This window comes from Erinaceus europaeus, chromosome 5 (assembly GCF_950295315.1).
Source record: "Erinaceus europaeus chromosome 5, mEriEur2.1, whole genome shotgun sequence".
Classification (NCBI taxonomy): domain Eukaryota; kingdom Metazoa; phylum Chordata; class Mammalia; order Eulipotyphla; family Erinaceidae; genus Erinaceus; species Erinaceus europaeus.
The window spans coordinates 20,251,067-20,268,891 of NC_080166.1; the positions used below are offsets into that span (position 1 = coordinate 20,251,067).

The following is a 17,825-nucleotide window of genomic DNA, read 5'->3' on the forward strand; positions in this document are numbered from 1 at the left end:
CATGTTTCTCTGCCTTCTGTATCTCTTCTGTGGTGAATATGGAACCTTGGAGCCTCGGGCATAATCATTGTGCTGTATCCTCAATTCCAAAGTCAGATTTTTCATAGTGTTTCTAGTTTTTCATTCTTGCCACCAGGGTTTTTACTCAGGCTTAGCACGCGTACAACTCCACCGTCCCTGGAAGCCATTTTGTTTGACACAGGATGAGAGATAGAGTGAGATAGTGATGGAGAGAGAGTTATAGAGAAGGTGAGACACCTTAAGTGCTTCACCGCCACTCATGGAACTTGTCCTCTACTCGTAGGGGTCTGGACTGGATCCACCTTGGTTAATATGTGGTCATCTGCTTCGCAACATGTGTGCTCTAACAGAAGCACCACAGTCCAGCCCCCTGGCGTTATTTTTTTTCTGCCTTTATGTGTATAGGGAGGGAAGATGATTTTTCTCATGAAAGTAAAGGCCAAATGAATCTGTTCCTATATTTGTGATGTATCCTCCTACTGTGTAGTTTATTTATGTAAATGTCTATGAAATGGTTTCCTTGGTAACCAAGAGGAGAATTGCTCTGAGTGGTGAAATGGTTGGTTTACACTTTAAGATAGCAACTGCTTTTTAAAAATTAACCATTTTAACCTTGTCAGTATGCCCTGGAACCCCACCTCCCCTGGGCTCTACTCTACTAGGGAAAGAGAGAAACAGGCTGGGAGTATGGATCTACCTCCCAACGCCCATGTCCAGTGGAGAAGGATTTACAGAAGCCAGACCTTCCACCTTCTGCACCCCATAATGATCCTGGGCCCATGCTCCCAGAGGGATAAAGCATAGGAAAGCCTCCAATGAAGCGGATGGGATACGGAACTCTGGTGGTGGGAATAGTGTGAAACTGTGCCCCTCTTAACCTACAGTCTTGTCACTCATTATTAAATTAATAAAAAAGTAAAATAAATAAAATTAAACATTTTATTGATGGGACTTAAGAATAAAGGACTGTAAAGGGAAACATAAGATGAAATGTGGATTGAGTGTGGCATATTGCACCAAAGCAAAGGGCTTCAGAGAAGGAGCGGATAGAACAAGATGGAGGAACATTGGCCCTAGACAACAAGCAGTGGGAGCTGAGAGGCTGTGCCTGTGTGTTAAAGACTGTACTGTAGGGCAGTTAGACAGCATAATAGCTATGCAAGAGCCTTTTGCTCCTGAGGCACCAAAATTCACCTGTTCAGTCCCAGCACCAATATAAGTCTGAGCTGAACAGTGTTCTGGTAAATAAAATAAAATAAAATAAGCAAGACTATACTGTAGGTCATTAATCCCCCCCTCCACTAATAAAATAATCATCCAGTGGATTACTCAGTAAAAATCAGTGGAAACAATATAGCTACTTTTAACACAGAATTAGTCTTACCAAGTTTTATTCTCCAAACTGTCCATTTTAGCATCATTTTACACACTAGTACTTCTGTCATTAATTGCAACCCAAGAACAAAAATGTTCATTTTTTTTTTATAGATGCTATTTTAGGAAGCTCTAGTAGTTAGGTGGTATCCCTTGGCAAATCCATTCACAATTAATTGCAAAATACCAAATAATATCACTCAGATACTTAATGATACCAGGTCACAGACTAAATAAAGCAAGACTCAACATAGCATGCAGTGTCACACTGCCACAGGCAAAAGGTAAATTTCAGTTCAGAGCTAATAAGAAAAGGGCTGATTTTAATGGAATCAGGGAGGTTGTAAAAAGCCACTGGTTATCATTGTTCATTGTGAAACAGAAGCAAAACATCTTCATTCGGCTTCTCACCTTACTTTTGTGGCCATTTTTGTGTTCAAACTTCACGGAGCATAACCCGCTGAACTCATTCATATTCAGCTGGCACTGCTTCTTCTCTTGTAGCTATTCCCTGGATTTCCTCAGGCTCCCTTTGTCAAACTCTGTTTGCTGTCTGAACTAGTGGGTTTTCATGACATTTTAGATGCCATGCTATCACTGTGGTTATCAAACTTCTGTCTCATTGTTGAGATTATCAGACCAGCCTGCTATGGAAAGCTAATCGAAGTGTGAGGCTGGAGGCTACTGGGTGGAAAATGATCTTAGTAGGTTTATGTTGAAATTTTTTTCCTCTTAGAAGTCATTTTAATAATTACATTCTTTACCATTTAACACCTGTTAACATCTCTCTACAACTCAGGAAATAAGTGAGAAAATAAAACACAGTCAAATTTCCTATCCTCCTGGTTTTCCTGGGAAGCTGCTCAATGTGTTGCATTCCAAGTTGACTCTGTTCATGACCTACAATATAGTCTTGCTTTTTTTATTTTAATTTATTTTATTTTATTTTATTTTATTTTATTTTATTTTATTTTATTTACCAGAACACTGTTCAGCTCAGACTTATATTGGTGCTGGGACTGAACAGGTGAATTTTGGTGCCTCAGGCGCAAATGACAATGACAATTTGTCTGGTGCTGCTGTGACATCAGTAGCTTCCTCTCCCGCCTGCATTCTTTTCTCATGCCAGATCTTGTTATTGACATGTCTTGAGAAACTCTATCAAAATGACTGAATGACTTTGTCTTAGCATCTTCCTTGGCCACCACATTAAATGCTCATCTTAAATCGTAAACATTGCTCTCCTCCTGTAACATTCATTGCTTTCTTCTTCTAGCGTTTGCCACATTCATTGCTCATGTCATCTGTCACTATCTTTTGATAATAACTAGCAGAAATGACCAGATGGAATAAATGCTCATTGAAATAAACATCCTTCCTAACTCTGGATATCAAGTTCTTATCTGAATCTATCGTATCAAAATTCTGGTTTATACTCATACATATGCTCTCTCACCTTGCAAGCATCTCTTTGGACATGGAATCTAGTAAAAGAATGAAGCACTTCACTAATATCTCAAGCAGTAGTTTTAGAATTCCATGCATATAAACCATATTTGTTCTCCTTGACTGTGTCCAAGTCCAAATGCAGTACAGATCGTATCTGCCACAATCAGTATCTGCCAGAAACTTATTGGCTCCATAGGCTTCCTTCCTTCCTGCAGTGGCGTATCACCAAGAAAACTATTTAAAATAGTATGTATCACAAGAGTGCTAAAAATTCTATGTGTTCTACATTAAAAAAGAAGTCACCTAGATAGTTCAGATCATTAATATGTTAATTCAGTTAGAATTGCCTGATATCTTGGCTCTGCCAATGCTCATTTTGGAAATAAGATGCCAAATGATTGTACTATCATAAGATACCCACTTAGAGATCTTCATGTTGTCTCTTTTTTCTTTTTGTTTGACTATTTATTGATTCATTCATTTCTTTTGGATAGAGACAGAGAGAAATTAAAAGAGAGAGAGAGAGAGACCTGCAGCATTGCTTCACTTCTTATGAAGCTTCCCCCTTGTTGGTGGGGAAAGGGGGCTTGACCTCAGGTTTTTGTACATTATAATGTGTGCAAGTAACCAGGTGAGCCACCACCCAGCTTCTCTTGTAGTTTCCGTCAGGGAATATAGTTGGAATTTTGAATCTTAAGTAATAGGGTTGATGGATGGGCAGAATATAAACAAGATTCTTAGCTAACCAACCTATTCCCCAGCCAGGTCACAGAACTATGGTGGTCATCATTGGCATGGTTGGGGGGCAGGCAACTTGGATGGTAAGAGTGGTGTGTAACTATAACCCTATTTTCTCATAATTTTGTAAATCACTATCAAATCATTAGTTTAGGAAAAAGATAATACTAAACTTCTTAAACATGTCTAGATTTTTATTAATGATTTAATAATGGTTAATTAGATTGTAGGATATGAGGGTTACAATTCCATATAATTTCTACTACCAGAGTTCCATATCCCATCCCATCCTTTGGTAGCTTCCCTATTCTTTATCTCTCTAGAAGTACAGCGTGGAGATCTTTATGGGGTGCAAAAGGTGGAAGGTCTGGCTTCTGTAATTCCTTCTCAACTGGACATGGGTGTTGATAGGTGGGTCCATACTCCCAGCCTCTTTCTGTCTTTCCCTAGTAGGACTCTGAGAAGATGGAGTTACAGGAAACATTGGAGTGGTCCCATCTGCTCGGGGAAGTCAGTTTGGTGTCCTGGTAGCATCTGCAACTTGGTGGCAGAGTATTAGAGCTGGAGGGTTGACTTTCCAGGCCTAGCATCTGGAGACAGTCTGAAGTGAAATACATTGAGGTGGTATATATTCCTATTAACTAATAGTCTTTTTAAAAATATATTTATTTATTTATTTATTTTCCCTTTTGTTGCCTTTGTTTTTCATTGTTGTTGTAGTTGTTGTTGTTATTGATGTCGTTGTTAGGAGAGAGGCAAATGGAGAGAGGAGGGGAAGACAGAGAGGGGGAGAGAAAGATAGACACCTGCAGACCTGCTTCACCGTTTGTGAAGCGAGACTCCCCTTAGGTGGGGAGCAGGGACTCAAACTGGGATGCTTACGCTGGTCCTTGTGCCTTGTGCCACGTGAACTTTACCCGCTGTGCTACCGCCCGACTCCCAACTAATAGTCTTATAAACAACTATTTAATCATTCTGAGAAGGGAAAAGAGATTGAATGTCGTAAGCTTTTAAAACCATAGTCTTATAAATGTCTAAAATTAATATTGAAGTATAACTTAGTCTAAATATTCTATCTTTCAAATTTATATGCTGATTGAATTCTGACACTGGGCCTAAATTGTTTAAGCATTCATATATATGTAAGTTACCTGCAGCCTCAGGCCTAATAGATCAAAATCATTTGGTTCTGTCCATGTCTAAGAGATCATTATGAAGGATACTTTAAAATTGTGTAAAACTTGTTAAATTCAAATACATTATGATCAATTCTAACTACTAGATTATTAAGTAAACTCCTAACTTGGTTATAAATTAATCATTCTCATTTTTTTTGTTGTCATTTACATCTGTTTTTGAAAACCTATTATTAAAATTCAACAAACTCACTCAGCTCTAAGGAATCCTCTTGAATGCCAGGATTAGTGCCATGTACTGAGGAAGACAAGATAAAGGAGGCATATACCTTCCCCTGGAGTTTTTGATAATCTTAGAGATGAGGTTAGCATGGTACAGGAATAGATGAACTAATTTCTTTTTATTTTTTTAATATTTATTTATTTATTTTCCCTTTTGTTGCCCTTGTTTTTTTATTGTTGTAGTTATTATTGTTGTTGTTGATGTCTTCATTGTTGGATAAGACAGAGAGAAATGGAGAGAGGAGGGGAAGACAGAAAGGGGGAGAGAAAGACAGACACCTGCAGACCTGTTTCACCACTTGTGAAGCTATTCCCTTGCAGGTGGGGAGTCTTGGGCTCTAACCAGAATCCTTATGCTGGTCCTTGTGCTTTGTGCCACGTGTGCTTAACCCGCTGTGCTACTGCTCAGCTCCCGATGAACTAATTTCTTTTTTTTTTTTTAATTTCTTTATTGGGGAATTAATGTTTTACATTCAACTGTAAATACAATAGTTTGTACATGCATAACATTCCCCAGTTTTCCATCTAACAATACAACCCCCACTAGGTCCTCTGTCATCCTTCTTGCCGATGAACTAATTTCTAATATGAAGAATACTGAAGGTTTAGACATAACAGATTTTAAAAGTTCCATGTACAAGAGTGGGTTGAGGAGATAGCATAATTGTAATGCAAAAAGGCTTTCATGCCTGAGGCATCAGAGGCCCCAGGTTCAATCTCTTTAACCACTAAAAACCAGAGTTGAGTAATTCTGAGAGATGTCTACCTAACACAACAGAAATCAAAACTAAGTAATACTCTAATCCTAGTAACCAGAGTACTTGTCTTCTCAATTCAGTTAATGAAATGCTACGTGTTACATTCAAATCTGTCAGCCTAACTATTATCTTTCCAAGTACGTGAGGATTTGAACATTAGTCCCTTCTTTTGCTAGCCCTGTTCACTGTCACCAGTAAATTAAGTTCAGATTATGACAAAAGCCTAACACTGGATGAAAAGTCCCTGAATTACCTGGGGTCGATGACTTATCTTGCTGGGCCAGCACTCATCCACTGCTTTGGGCAGCTCAGTATAAAGACAAGCAGTTGTTTATGTTTTACCTCTTCCTTTCAATTATTTGTGTCAGGAAGAAGCACTTCTGTCATTTCTACCTTGAGACTAGAGACTTGCGACTAGAGGATATCCATTTTAGCCCAGACAGACTTTCTAAGGCTTGCCACTTCTCTCCTTAATGAAAACCTTATTCCCTGAATGCCCAGCAACTCCCATCTTCCTAAAATTATGGGACCATTCCAAAATAAAATGTATTTTCCAACTTGCCCTGAGCATTTCTATTTTTAGAAAGCTCTGTTTAATATTTCATGATATTCGGTTGGTCCCTGGCAAAAAGGTATGAACTAACTACACGCGATTCATTGAACCCATCTGAACACCGACTACAGTGCCATCACACCATTTAGACATTACAAGAAGGTGCTGGCCAATACGGTGTTAGCAACTGCATACTCCAGCCAACCTTGACTTTTTTCTTTATTTTTACTTTTTTTTTTTCCTCTGAAGAACCTCTGATACAAGCAGCTGTGCATTTGAGTAACAGAAAGTATTCTCACAGAAAATAAAAATACATTATCAGTGGGGTCTTGGTGCATAATGAAATTGTACTTATGTACCAATGATTGCTCTGTAATACATTAACTTCCTCAATAAAACATAAAATTAATTAATTCAACTTGATCCTACTGGGCCAAACTGTTTTAAGTGATACATGAGTTCAATATACTTCTAGCTTGTTACTACAATAATAATGCTTGAATATAAAATATGACTTGTGGCCTTTGATGTAAGCAATATAATAGTTTGACTCTTGGAAATAAGTTAGGCTGTGAATAAGCTTTGTTTTTTGTTTGGCTGTTTTTGGTCACTGAATTCTGATATCTTGTGTTTTGAAATTGATATTCAAATGTCTTTTTTTTTTTTTTTTTAGTAAGAGTGTAACTAACCGAGGAATGAAAAAATTAAAAAAAAAATCTGTGTGAAATTGCTATCATGAAATTTCTTTTATTTTCCTATCTGCTAAATTATTTTTAATCACTTGGGAGTCACCCATTCTTCTGAGAAACTAAAACAAATATGGGATCTCTCCACATCAAAATAACTATCATTTGAGTTGATTATTAAACCAATGTCCCCCAACTTTTAAGCCCTGCTGACACATTCAACTTGCTGGTTGTGGAATCAGAATTCAGATCATTTCATGCCAGTTCTTCCAACTCTCTTCCTATTTGGCTCTTTCAATATGAGGTATTGTAGGGGACAGCTATGCTGGAAGAAGAAGAAAATGAATTATTCCTTCGTGTTCACTTCTTGTCTGTCTCCAATGAACTTCCTGTATACCTCACAGGACTTCCTGTATGTCTCACAGAGACTTCCCATCTGCTGGTAGTTCCTGTGAGCATCCCTGCTACATATCTCTGCCCTAGTGGAAGTTGTTATTTCTGTCATTGTGGCTGTCTCCCTTGAGCAGTTTTGCCAACATTTGCAAAGTCTTCTTCCCTCCAGGAGGCCAGTTCAGCCCCACCCACAAGGTTATCAGGTTTCAGAGTCTCTCCTTTAAGTTTCTAATTTTTGCCAGTGTCCTCTTGTTTACTCACCGCTGGTAAATATAGTGGGTTCCCAGAATGTATGAGTCTGTGATAGCATTTTTGTAATCTAGTTTTGTTCTTCAGATTTAGTTACCAATTCTCCCTGCTCAGATAACATGCCATTTCAGTCAGTGGGGCCCTGACTGATCAAACCTATCATATGCAAGAAAAAGTTTCTCTAGTTTTCAGGAAGTTGATTGATATTAAGATATGTGAGCTTAATCAGTGGCTTGCTAGATGCATTTACATGTAAACTAATTGGTGACTGAGGACATGATAAATATGAAAAATGATCAATAATGAAAATGTGAGAAATAATTGTAAAGATCTAAAATAATTGTCAAACTCATCATATACCTATTTTGAACCAGAAATGTGTGTATACACACACACACACACACACACACACACACACACATTAGTGAAAGAGAAACAAGGGATAAAGTATGTGATGGAAGAGGGAGTCTTGTCTGTGGGAATAAAGTACAGATTTTGACCAGCTGAAGGTAATAGGAAGCAGATTAGTAAAAACAAAAACAAAAAACAAACAGAATATCTTTGCAGAGAGCTGTCTGTTTAAAGATACATGCAATTGAACTGCAAAATATTCTTTTCAAATAATCAGTTATCTGTAAAGTCACTTTTGATATGCCTCTGTTTTTCTTATCGCATCAACACAGTGGCCCAGGTTTAAAACTTTGAATGGATTTCCTCTAAGTCTGGCAGTAATTCCCTCATACCCGTAACTGTCAAATGTGTAATTGCATTGTCACTATTCTGAGGTTGCTATCGGCAGGATGGTTTTTATAATATAGAAATTCCCATTTGTGACATCTCAGGCCTCCTAATCCTTTTATCTTCTCTGCCAGTAGGAAAAGAGTCACCAAAGAGGGCTAGGTGCTGGTTCCTAGAATGAGTATAAAAATGGACAATCCCTTTCCTTAAGAACCTAACTCTAACTACAGAAGACAATCCCATTTGCCAAAACTTGAGTAATCCCTAGTTGGTAGTAAAGGGAACAATTCACACTACCTCTAAGGGTGATCTAGGTCACACTGTCCATATCATCACTCTATTTCTCTGAATATGCTATCACTGCAGGGGACAAACTTCCTCTTGGAATCATCACACACCTTATTGGGCCTCATCTGTCTTTTCAGAGTATCTATCAAGGGGCTGGGTGGTGGCACACCTGGTTGAGTGCACATGTTATAATGCACAAGGTCCCGGGTACAAGCCCTTGGTCCCCACCTGTGGGGGAAAGCTTTGTGAGTGGTGAAGCATTGTTGCAGGTCTCTCTCTGTCTTTCTCCCTCTCTACCACCCTGTCCCTATTGATTTCTGGCTGTGGCTATCCAATAAATAAATAAATAAATAAATAAATAAAATTAAAAATCCAAAGTGTCTATTGATAGCATTCAATCGAGTAAGAAAAAAATCAATTTTGGAAAATCTTATTCTGAGCTCAGGTCTAGGTCCCTGAGGACGAGATTACTTGAAGAGTTGCTCTCTGGGACCACTCTGAGGCTGAAATAATCCAAAAAGGCTCTCTTTCTTAATATATTTCTCCTCCTGTCATTATCGTGCAAGTAGAAGAGAAGAATACTCATAGGGAGATATTTTTGGAAGCTAAATTTAATAGGAAATACTGTACTTCCTAGGTTACCATGCAAAGGAAATATGCTACTTTTAATATGTCAGAGACAGACATGTGATTTTTGTTTAATTTTCCCCTTTCTGAGAGGGAGTAGGGATGTCACAAGTTAATCACACTTAGTATTCCTTATTCCTTTTTTGAACAGCTCTCTGAAACTGACAGTTTCAGTCTGTATAGAGCAAGGTTCAGTTGTGCAAACCCATATAGTAGCCTCTGACTACCTATGGTTGCTGGATATAAACTGAATTTGATTGATTTCTTTAAGTTCAGATTCCTCATTTCCCTACCTTTCAAGTGTTCATCAGCAACAAGTGACAGATTAGACCATGCAGACTTCTATCATTCTGTTTCATCGAACACCTCCAGAATCTAGAAAGTTACATTGGATAATATAAGGTCTATAGCATAAACTTATAACATTCTTCTATACTGGTAGTTAACTTCCATTTTCAGCCCATGTGCCTTATGTGATAAAAATGAGTGCTTGTAACATACTTGGCCTTAAAAATTTTTACTTACTTCAACATTTTAAAGATTTATACATTTCAAATGAGAGGGAGTGGGAGGGGCAAAGAGAAGGAGGGAAAGATGGAGGAAGGGAGGGAGAGAGAGATATTAGAGTATCACTATGGCATATGTAGTACAGATGGATAATCTAATCTAGGATCTCAGACATTCAGGCCTTGCCAGCTATGACTGAGCCACTACCCCAGTTCCATGTTATTTTTCTCCATGTAGCAGAAATATTGCTCTGATTTACTAAACACCCAGGTAGCTTATTTAAAGGACTGCAACTGAAAAGTTATACAGTAGAATGACAGACAACATGAGTGCTGAAAACCTCAAAATAGAAAATGTAGGGATCTTTTGTAGGAACTCGCCTTACGAAGTAGTAGTGCCATCAAGTGTTGAGTGAAAGAGATTCAATTTTTTGAAAAAGCTTTGAGGAAAATTTGGATTCAGAAAAAAAAAAAAAAAATCAGGGTAGTCGTTACACCTGCACAGATTCACATTTAGAAGCTTTGTGTTGCACTCTTCTTTTATCACAGACTTCAGTAGGTAGAACAGATACTGTTATAAATACACCAACATCATGGCCTTCTTAATCTAAGCTGAAGGGAATTAGAATGTAATAATAGGAAACAACGTGGTACTTTTTTTTCTCTTTCACATTGAATCACATAGGCTTAGACATTCTGAATTGTACAGACCTAACATACAGTTAAAACACTGACATTGCCTTAGTTTTATGTGCCTCTTTCTCGCCTTTCTTTATTATTTTATCCTGGTGCTCTGTGATTTAACTTCCCTCACTCCTCCATCTTAAAAGATCTTAAAGTCTGTCGTTGTGATTTTCATGCCAAAATAAGACGTACATTTTACGACCAGAACATCCATGGACAGATTTTTTAAAAATCTACATTGTATTCACTACAAATTGAGGGAAGTCAACTGATTTCTTCACCTTGTTTTAAACTGCAACAAAAAAGTGAAAGAAAGAAAGAAAGAAAGAAAGAAAGAAAGAAAGAAAGAAAGAAAGAAAGAAAGGACCCTATTTTACTTGTCTTCCGTTGTCATGGTTACAAGCATTACTATTTTAACAGGTCAGTACAAGCTTCTGGTTTATATAAGGCCATCGGTAATTGATCTTAGCACATCACAAACAAGGACTCCAACAACAAAACACAGCTCTCCTCTTTTTACAAAAAAAAAATCTAGGAAATGTCTCAAAGCACAATTAGTTCTTGTTTCTGTAATATACTACTGTCATCCTTACTCACTGGTTTGTGGTTTTTGTGCTATGTGTGAATATTCCCCAAATAAAAAGAAGGTTTTAGTAATGAAAAAATCCTAACAGTTCTGCTTATTACTGAGGAGTGAAACCAGCCAATTCTAGTAATACTCCATTTATTTTTGTGACGAATACATTCAATAAAATTACTACTTTAATTCATTGTCATTTTAAAAGCACAATTATAGGTCAGGGAGAGAAGTCAGGCCAGGGCATCCTAGTGTATATGACTTATATGACTTTTACTGTTGACTAGATACAGGTATGAGGCTGGTTTTTATCAGGCTCAGTAAAATGAAAGTAAGGAAATCCTGGAACTTAATTGCTGTGGTGACATTGACATGACCAAGTGTGAGAATGTAGAACAGATAGCTTGGAGACCTCCACTGCCTTCATCTATTTTAGTCACAGTCTTTCTGCTGTTACATAGTAGGAGTCTATTTAATATATAATTTATGAAAGAGTCCAAAAGTCTAAAAAATGGATTGAAAGTTGCTGAACTAAGCCAAGATAGAGTAGGGATAATGACAGCAGCTAAGAGTACTCAAAATATGTCAACAGTATACAAGGCATCATGCAAGTTGTTTGCTTATTTTTTTTAATCTATAGAAAGGAAATATTGACAAAACCATAGGATAAGAGAGGTACAACTCCACACAATCCCCACCACCAGAACTCTGTATCCCCACCCCTCCCCTCCCCTGATAGCTTAACTATTCTTTACCCCTCTGGGAGTATGGACCCAAGGTCATTGGGGTGCAGAAGATGGAAGGTCTGGCTTCTGTAATTGCTTCCCCACTGAATATGGATGTTGGCAGGTTGACCCATACTCCCAGCCATTCTCTATCTTTCCTTAGTGGGGTGGGCCTCCAGGACACATTGGTGGGGTCATCTGTCCAGGGAAGTCTGGTTGGTATCATGCTAGCATCTGGAACTTGGTGACTGAAGAGAGAGTTAACATATAAATCCAAACAAGTTGTTGACTAATTATGAACCTAAAGGCTGGAATAGTTCAGATGAAGAGTTGGGGGGGGGGGTCTTCGTTTTGTAGATTGTAGGCCTATTTTGGTTATATTCCAAAGGGCTCGTGACTATACTAGCCTTTTTTTTTTTCTGAGCCTGACATCTGATATGCAGGTGGATCCAAGTTATTGTCTGGGGAGATGACTGGAAAAAGGACCAGAAAGCTGCATCAGGGAAGAGAATAACTCCCATATATGAGAAAGGTGTTCAAATATTGTTGACTTTAAACCCCATCGATTTGATCTGACCCGGAGCCCATATTTAGCTTAGGAGCCTATGTGACCTCTGCATCCCTGTAGATCCAACCTCACATTCTGTGGTCATGAGTGGGAATATCCAAGCTACCCTTCTTCAGGACCCATCTTCTTCAGGTGGAACATAGAGTATGTTGTCCACTAGGTTGATTTTGGTTTACTTGATTTTTTAAAATTTGTTTTGACCTGATTTTTAGAACTGAACCCACATGGGTCTTTCTCACACATGCAAGGAATGCATTCTGTACTTGAGTTCTCACCCCCCCTTTTTTTAACCATTATGTGAGAATGAAAATGAACAAGGAAGAAAGGAGAAGGAAATAAAGAAGGAAGGAAGGGAAAAAGGAAGGAAGGATTGAAAGAGGGAAGGAAGGAGTGGTGGATTCATCATTGAGCTCCAGCAATAACCCTTTTGGCAACACACACACAAAATAGTCTTTCGATCTCTCAATTTAATTTTCCTCGTGAACTACATTTATTAGATTGAAGAACATATGGAATATTTCTTTTTTAATTTTTAAAATATTTATTTATTTATCCCCTTTTGTTGCCCTTGTTGTTTTATTGTTGTAGTTATAGTTGTTGTTATTTATGTCGTCGTTGTTGAATAGGACAGAGAGAAATGAAGAGAGGAGGGGAAGACAGAGGGGGAGAGAAAGATAGATGCCTGCAGACCTGCTTCACTGCTTGTGAAACAACTTTCCTGCCGGTGGGGAGCCAGGGGCTCGAACCGGGACCCTGCGCTTAACCCGCTGCTCTACCGCCCGACTCCCTGAAATATTTCTAATGTCTACCAAGCAAGGCATAAATCCCTTAATGTGAATTTCTAATGCAATTCTAATAAATGCTTAGAAGAAATAGATGATGGAAGTGTAGAACGAGCTTCCAGCAGCTGAGCAGGCTGAGATTACTGAAACCAGTGACCTGTTTTTTCTATGTACACTTTAAAAACTGTCGCAAGTATTAGTCCATCATAATATGATATATGTTTCAGGCACAAAGTCCCAAGGATAACCGTGGTGGCAATGTAAATAAATAAACAACAGATACATGGAGATTACTTCTTGTTTATGATTTTGTAAAGATCCACCACTAATTCTAACCTGAGAACCTGCTATAAACTGAGGGAATACACACAAAACTCCTGGTTAGGAAGAATCTCGATATATCTGAGTGGGATGCATAATTTATTTATTATTTTTAAAAAAATTTTACTTACTTATTATGGAGAGGGTCAGGAGGAGAGAGAGAAGGAACCAGACATCACTCTGGCACATGTGCTGCTGGGAATCAAACTTAGAACCTCATGCTTGAGAGTCTAAGTCTTTATCCACTGAGCCATCTCCCAGACCATGACTGCATAATTTATATTAAAAGAACTTTAATGTAAGGGAATAAAGATTTAAGCATGTGAGTTTATCTTACATGGTAAAAGTAGCATGCTATATGAATGTTCTGTATTTAGACCTTGAATCACTGAGACACATATTTAACCTAAGTTGTTAACTTAGGTAAAATATTTTAATGAAAGCATGGCTAGGATGACATTGAAGCGATAAAAACTATGCAAACTTCATTTTCTATTTTCTAACTATCTATAGACAAGATGGCTAAGAAGTATAAATGATATGTACATATATGTTTAAGAACAGGACTATTGGGAGTCAGGTGGTGGTGCACCTGGTTGAGCGCACATGTTACAATGCACAAGGACCCAGGTTTGAGCCCCTGGTTCCCACCTGCAAGGGGAAAGCTTTGCAACTGATGAAGCAGGACTGCAGGTATCTCTCTTTCTCTCTTCCTCTCTATCTCCCCTACCCTCTTGATCTCTGTCTATCCAATAAATAAAGATAATAAAATTTAAAAAAAAGAATAGGACTATTGGGGAAATGGTATTTGGGTTGATATTTAATGCCAGAAAAAAAAAAAATCCTTATTTACCAGATACCTGTGGGACGAAAGGACAGAGAAAACCAAAGAGATTGGGAAATGATGCTTTTGGGATGGCGAGAAAAGAGTAAGTGACCAGTTGATACAAATGTGACACTGTAAGTCATAACTCAGAGAAATTGTTTTGATTCCTGTAATAATGGCAATGTTAGGCATAGGCATTTTGATCGATCTAGCCAATGGATGTACACATGTGCTGCTTCTTCTAGCGTTTGCATCAAGTTATCTGGAACGTTTCGACAAGGCTTCCTTTTGATATTATGTAGGTTACTACCCTTTGTCAAAAGATATTTAAATAGAAACTCCATTATGAATAGGACATTGAAAGTTTTAAAAATATATAGTTGAAGTAATAGTCTGTATTGAAAAATATTAAGACTACACTGGCTGGATAATGCTTTCTCCCTACTTGAGGTGTAAAGACAAAACACTACCATGCTTTTCTTCTAATTGAGCTTCAGAGACAAATCATTTTCATGCTAACCTACAACTTCCCAATGTATTTTCTTTGTAGCAAACACAACTGTCTTATATTTAATGCTGTCGTTTGGGATAAACTCAGAACTTTGTGCATAAAACCATGGAGTGGTCTCTCTAGCTCAGATTTTCTTTCCTTCCCTCTCCCTTTCCCTTTCCCTTTCCCTTTCCCTTTCCCTTTCCCTTTCCCTTTCCCTTTCCCTTTCCTTTCCTTTCCTTTCCTTTTCTTTTCTTTTCTTTTCTTTTTTAAGAAAAGGATAGAAAGAGGGAGAGAGCTAGACAAAAAGGAAACTGAGCACAGCACCACAGCACCACTCACGGAGCTGCTTGGCACTGCTCATGGTGTGTTTCTGTGCTGCGGGGTTAAACATGGTAGGGCGTATTGCCTCGTGGTGAGTTATTTCCTGATTAAATGTAATGTTCATTACACACAGCTTGTGAGCAGTTCTGCTTTCTTAACAGAGCCTCCACTCCCCACCTACAGGGGGTCACTTCACAAGCAGTGAAGCTGGTCTTCCCTCTCTACCCTCTCAACTTCTCCTTGTCCTATAAAAAAAAAGCTTTTTCTTGAAATATACAATTTAATATAGAGAAATTAATTAGAACTTATCATGGATAGTTGTAAGAGATACTAAAATATGTGCACGTCTTACTATAAATTCAAGATGTTTCAATTTTTAAAAAATATTTATTTTATTTATTTATTCCCTTTTGTTGCCCTTGTTGTTTCATTGTTGTAGTTATTATTGTTGTTGTCATTGTTGGATAAAACAGAGAGAAATGGAGTGAGGAGGGGAAGACAGAGAGGAGGAGAGAAAGACAGACACCTGCAGACCTGCTTCACCGCCTGTGAAGCGACTCCCCTGCAGGTGGGGAGCCGGGGTTCAAACCGGGATCCTTATGCCGGTCCTTGTGCTTTGCACCACCTGTGCTTAACCCGCTGCGCTATAGCCCGACTCCCGATATATTTCAATTTTATTTCAACAGATATTTTATAAGTGAAAACAAATTCCCAATAGTCATAATCCTCAAATATTACCTCCATTAAATTCATTGATGAAAAGAGCTCAGTCGTGACTCACCTGGTGCAGTGCACACAGTACTGTGTGTGAAGTCCTGGAAACCTCGTATGTAGTGGAGCAGGTGTTGAAGTTATTTGTTCTCCTCTCTCTCTCTCTCTCTCTCTCTCTATCTCTATCTCTCCCTCCCTCCACCAGGAATGCTAATGCCATAAAGGCACCAGACTCCAAGAAAGCCTCTAATGGATAAATAACTTAATTAAAAATTAACTAATTAATTTAGTAATTGATAAAACTAATAGGAAAAAAATCCTTGTTAAGGTAAACATACTCCCAGAGATTCCAGTATTATTATTATCACTTAGTGTGTGAGGCATTGCTAGGCAGTAAACTCAGAAGTTAATAATTTAACGGATTGGAAAAGGAATAGCAAGGGCCAGTGAAATAGTTAGTTCACTGTGCTATTTTGCCATTAGCATGACCCAGTTAGAAGCCCAGCCCTCAACACATTGATATGGAAGGTGCTATGGTCTCTCCTCTTCCCCCCTCCTCTAAAGGAGGATCATTGAATTCTAGACCATGTAAGTGTGTCTCTACAAAATTCCAGAGAATAAATTCAACATTTGTTACTAATTAATACACATTACAATCAGATGGCTGAATTAAAACATTCCAATCAGTAACTTTCTTTTTATTACATAGGTGATAAAATGGGAAATAGCATATTAAGAAGTTTAAAGTTTAACGTATTGTGAAAACACATAAGAAGACATGCAATAAAAATTGCACACACATTTTAAAAATATTTATTCATTTATTTCCTTTTTGTTGCCCTTGTTTTTATGGTTGTTGTAGTTATTATTGTTGTTACTGATGTCGTCGTTGATGAATAGGACCGAGAGAAATGGAGAGAGGAGGGGAAGACAGACAGGGGGAGAGAAAGATAGACACTTGTAGACGTTTTTCACCGCTTGTGAAGCAACTTCCCTGCCGGGGCTCGAACCAAGATCCTCACGCTGGTCCTTGTGCTTTGCGCCACCTGCGCTTAATCCGCTGCACTACTGCCCGACCCCTGACACACACATTTTTATACACATAGACACAATGCACGACAAAACTGAGAAATTATCCATCCTGTTCACTGTATGTGGAAAATAGACCAATGTCCAGGACACAGTAAGAAAGAATCCCTGGGAGTCCGCTGGTAGCACAGCGGGTTAAGCTCAGGTGGCGCAAAGCACAAGGACTGGCATAAGGATCCCTGTTAGAGCCCCTGGCGACCCATCTGCAGGGGAGACGCTTCACAGGCGGTGAAGCAGGTCTGCAGGTGTCTTTCTTTCCTTCTCTCTATCTTCCTTTCCTCTCTCCATTTCTCTCTGTATCCAACAACGACGACATCAATAACTACAACAATAAAAAAGGGTAACAAAAGGGAATAAATAAATATTTTTTTAAAAATCCCTACTATTTTTTTTTAATGAAAAGTCCGTGGAAAAGTGGACATAGGAATCATGAATGAAGTAAGAATGAATGACTATGGGAAGAATGATTAGGAGGGAAGAAAAAGATATCTGAGACACATACAATTATTAGAAACACTACAGTATGAAATGTCCATACTTACTTTTTCTTTCCTTCTCTTTATTGCTTCAAATAAGAAAACAGTGAACATTGGGACACTAGTCTTCCAAAGAATTGAGGAACTGGAAATTGAAATTTAGCCACTTACTGGGATACAGGAAGGTAGACAGACAACGAAGCAATAGTGCATACATGCACCGTTGGGTTCTGTGGCAGCATAAAACCATAGCAGAAGCTGTTGGATGTAAAGGAACTGCAAGATAACTCATTGATATTCTCTCGTGGGTAAATACTAGCCCCCCAAACCACTGTGTTAATAATAAAAACGGGGATGCACAGAGGCTCACCAGGTTAAGCACACATAGTCTGAAGCACAAAGACCAGTGAAAGGATCCCAGTTTGAACCCCTGGCTCCCCACCTGCAGGGGGGT

At 38.4% G+C, this 17,825-nt stretch overlaps 1 long non-coding RNA gene across 1 annotated transcript in view; it reads right to left on the reverse strand.

The window, feature by feature from the left end:
- The window catches only part of LOC132538683 (uncharacterized), a 29,838-nt gene extending 13,706 nt beyond the window's left edge, over positions 1-16,132 (reverse strand). Inside the window, exon 1 of the long non-coding RNA XR_009550040.1 lies at positions 15,877-16,132. This is a non-coding gene — a long non-coding RNA (uncharacterized LOC132538683). The remainder of the gene's footprint in view (positions 1-15,876) is intronic.
- Between the last annotated feature and the right edge of the window lie 1,693 nt (positions 16,133-17,825).